We start from the raw sequence: 4,637 nt of genomic DNA, 5'->3' as shown, positions 1-4,637 counted from the left end.
CCAAGCTCAGCAAGGCCAGCTCCTCTTCCTTCAGCAACTTCAGCTGCTTCCTCTCGTTTCAGTTCAAATATTTACATTTATTCATTTTAGCTGATGCTTCTCTCCAAAGCAAGTGAAAGCTATTTTCAAAGTGATTTTCCAGTTTATACCTACAGCAAGGTAAATTTCCATGGAGAAATTCTGGGTAAGTACCTCGATCAAAGAAAGTACATCAGGAGGTGGGATTCAAACCTGAAACCTCAGCATAGAAAAATATGAGTTCTAACCACACACTATGGTACCTAGGAGACGACTGAGCTATTTATGCATTTCACGACGTCACCTCCACGGGAAACTCGTTTTTTGGTCACCTTTGAATTACAGCTATTGGTTACATTGTAGCTGACTTAATTTTTGCGCAGTGTCGACACCAGTTGGAAATGGCTAAGATTATTGAGGCATTTTTTAGTTCTTTCGGTAAGCAAGGGGGAAAAATGTTTGTGTGTCAGCGATAACGTGACATTTTCCAGTTTACTCCAAATGCACATACATCATTTGTAAAACAGTGTGACTCAGCAATGCCTGTGTGAGCGGAGCGGTCGAGCGAGCGGGCGGGCGCGGGGGTCGCGCCGGGGGGCGGAGGCTCGCCAAGGGATCGTGTCGTTTACTGTACGTACAGTCACTCTGATTCATGGCGAAAGCTGCGAACTGCGCCCGCGCTGCGCTCCCTTCCGTGTGCGCCACGCATGAGCACGAGCTTCCGCGCGGGACCCACTGTTGTCTGCCTCGCGCGTTCGGTCGCTGGCGGGAATTTTGAACGGTGTCGCTCAGTGCTCGTCCGTTTTTGGTGACGAGAAATGTCACGGCGGCCCCCCAGCTTTCACTGAGGGCAAACGACTAGAATGTACCTCATTTTTAAAGCAACAGCAGCAATGTGCTTGTTTATGAAATAATGACAAGTGCATGAAGTTTTCGAAAGCTGCAGTGCAGCGCCAATTCTTGGGCGCGGGCGCCTACCAGAAAGCGCGCACACAAGTACAAACTAACAAACAAACAAACTAAGAAAGAAAGGAAGAAATTGCGAACTGCCAAGGAAACAGGGCTGGTGCGCGATAAAATCATTCCCGTATCAGACGATCAGACGATTCACCACAAAACTGAAAAAAAAAAACATGAAATAGTTAGTGTGCCGAAAACTTGTAAAAACGCCTTCCGCTCTCATATTTTATGCCACAGAAAACTGTGCATGAAGCCTCAGAATAAAAAAAAAAAAAAAAAACGTTTAAATAGCATGTACAGTGCAGGCAGAACTGTTAAATGCAGTTCTGTACTTCAGCGTAACCGGGGGGGGCTGCCCCACAATCTACTGGGAACTGCTGCCAGTGTTGATAAGCTGGCCCGACAGTGCTAATAAATATACTCCTAAAGATAGCGTTGATATTTGAAACTAGGTCCCGCGGTGTGTTCGCTGCTATTAATTGCTCGGTTTTGTAAACACTTGGCTAAACAATTATTTATATATATTTGGATAGGTCCTCAAATAGAGAACCTCTTTAAATGTACAGCTCTTCCCATGAAGAGCACTAAAGCCACTTAGCTGATGCTTTTCTCCAAAGCAACTTACAATGGTGAAGTTACAATTATTCACCCCTTTATACAGCTGGGTAATTTTTTTTTTAGTGGAGCAATTTAGGGTAAGGACCTTGCTCAAGGGTGCTACAGCTGGAGGTGAGACTCAAATCTGCAACCTTTAGGTCCAAGGCGCTGGTGCTAACCACTAGGCTACCAGCTGTCCCGCTCTAAATAGCAGTATTTTCCATTCTCATAATTACTGGTGGTAATAGCGTTTTTAAAACTGATAACTAAACTTCATGTGTGTCTTTCACGCTGCAAGTGTGGGTATTTTAAGGTATGGTTCGAGGCCAGCAATTTATTTTTATTGTTTCAGTGCACTGGTTGGCTACTGTCAGCTCTTCCGCCAGGGCGAGGTTGGCCTAAGGTGTCCTTTATTAGCAAGCGAAAACATCTCTTGCAGCAAACGCATCAGATGCTATGGCTGGAGATGAGGTAGACAGTCGTCCCTCTTAAAGACAGCAAACACACATCAGGCCCAGACAGTGTACCAGGCCTCAAGGCCCTGCCAGCCTGGCATGGACACCTCGGTACTCTCCACCGTGATGCAATGGTGAGGGTGTGTGGGCGAGCAGTCAAAACAATGGGTCAATCATATTCTATTCTCCAATATTAATAGAGTGATTCAGTGTTGGAGGCTATACTGATGGTGTGAGAGATTACTAAAAACAGGAAAAATCTCCTTTCATATAATGTTTTTTTCCCTCTTCAGGAAGTAACTCTCATTATATTATTGTATCCAGGCAATCTTTACACCAACACAGAGCAAACAACCAACCTCTGTACGTACGCTTCGTTTTTCCGTGCAGTTTGGTATTGTGTCACTGAAGCTGTTTACTCCCACAGGCTTTAATCTGATGCTTAAATCTTGTTCGAGTGCTCTTTCCTCCTCTGAACACATCATACCTCAGCCAACAGTCACTAAAGTGGAACAAAAAACTGACCTTCACTCATTCATTTTATTTTTTTCTTTTTCAGAACTATTAGTATGGACAGCTTCCGTATGGTTACCTTGCCTACTTCTGACTGACCCCCCAAAGGTTAACAACTAAGAAATTAGGCTTTTTTTTTCACTGATCGGATGGTACTAATTTCCTGCAGAGTGTTTGTCTCTGTGTTTGGACCTGTAGGTAAAAGCGACTTAGACTGACACATTATTGCTTGGCTAAAATAACCCAGAGCACCAGTGACCCACTGGGTATTTTGGATAGCTGTATGGCTAATATGCAAAACTTGACATTTATGGGGGAGAGGGGGATTCCTGGAATTTCCTGGACCAGTCAGACTGTTCAGTGGGCCGCCCACTGCCTGAGATGTGTCTCAGAGCATCGTTCGTACTGCAGAGAGTCGTCCCATTGCACTCTGGCAGTTGCTGCAACCCTGGCTGTCAGTGAAGGAGTACTGGGGTAAAAAAGCACACAGGTGCTGCAACTCTGGCACAATAAATTATTTCCTGCAAAAACAAATATATGATTCCCGAGGTGACCCTCGGGCCACTCGTACCCAGCAATCCAATCTTTTCACCATAAAGCCCTTTGCAGCATACTTATCATGTAAATTGTATCTTTTTGCATTTCTTATCTTTGTTGTGTTACAAACTGCCATGGTCTGCGACAGAAGGAAGATGGCAGACACAAAATGCAGAGCTCCAGGCTTTATTAAAGGGGAAATCCAAAAATCTACGTCGTCATACAGGCCAGGTCAGTCGAGGTGCAAACAGGGTTTCCAGGACAATCCGAACTCGTAGTCAAAGGGCACGCGGTGGTCAAACACAGGAAGCAATGAAGCAGAGGTCAAGGGTACGGCGAAGGGACAGGAACGAGGAAGGGACAAGAAGGGAAGGTGAGTAAGCAAGAGCACGCAGTAGCAAGTGGAAGGGCTGAAGTAGGTTCCGCGTCGGTTGTTGTTCGTCTGCATCCTCTTATGCCTCTCCCCGGGCTGGGTCCCAGGTGCTCCTCGTCAAGTCGATGGCGTGGCACAAACTTGCTAATGCAGGTGAAACTTTTATCCAGGGTAACTATGCAGCCTATTTGTTATTTAATTAATTCACTAAAGCAGTGAAAAATATGCAAATTCATAAAATGCATTTTAGCAACACATATTCCTTGCATGAATTCACACACACCATCTGAAGCCGCTTGTCCTGAGCAGGGTCACGGCCTACCGGAACCTAACCCAGCAATACAGGGAGCAAGGCTGGAGGGGACACATCCAGGATGGGTCGCCAGTGCGTCACAAGGCACCCCAAGCAGGACTCAAACCCCAGACCTACTAGAGAGCAAGGACCCAGCCAAACCCACTGCGCCACCACGCCATCCCTGTATGAACTCATGTCAAATTTATTTGCTCAGGATGCACCTCACACATCAACTCATAGTTGCAAATGAATATTTTGGAGGTTTACCAACATTTTACCTACAAAAATAGGCTTTACAGATATCCTGCAGTTGGGGGATGCGCTGGCACAGCAGGTTAAGTCGGTGCCTCAGAGCTCCTGGGGTTTGATTCCCGCTTAGATTGTGCAGAGTTTGCATGTTTCTCCCTGTGTTTGCACCCTCATACATGCAAGGAAGAAGGGACTGGCAAACCACTTCCTTTCCTCTCTTGCCTTGTAAACCATGCGGGTCACTATGGGTCCACTTGATGAACCACTTCCTTGATAAACCATCAATCCTGTAGATGCAAAAGTGCTCTTCCTGGGATACTGACCTGCAAACATTTGATGGCTATTCCAGTGATACAATACATACTTTAATCACCTACCACCCTGTGGTTGTTTTTCAGGTTAATGTGAATGACAATGTACAAATTCAACATGCACATACTATATTTCAGCAGAACACATTTAACTAATTGAAATATGTAAAACCTTTGAAAGCTAACTGATGTTTTACTTCGCTGAACAGAATTCACATTCATATAGGATATAGGATGTTCTTTCCATCGGCTGCATGTATTTCTTGGATCAATTAATGTTTCATTCGCTGTCGAAATGTGCTCATTTATCCTGATTCCAACAACTGTCA

The sequence above is a fragment of the Scleropages formosus genome, chromosome 18, assembly GCF_900964775.1.
Source record: "Scleropages formosus chromosome 18, fSclFor1.1, whole genome shotgun sequence".
NCBI lineage: Eukaryota > Metazoa > Chordata > Actinopteri > Osteoglossiformes > Osteoglossidae > Scleropages > Scleropages formosus.
The sequence above is the reverse complement of the archived record's forward strand: the minus strand, read 5'-3'. Positions refer to the sequence as shown.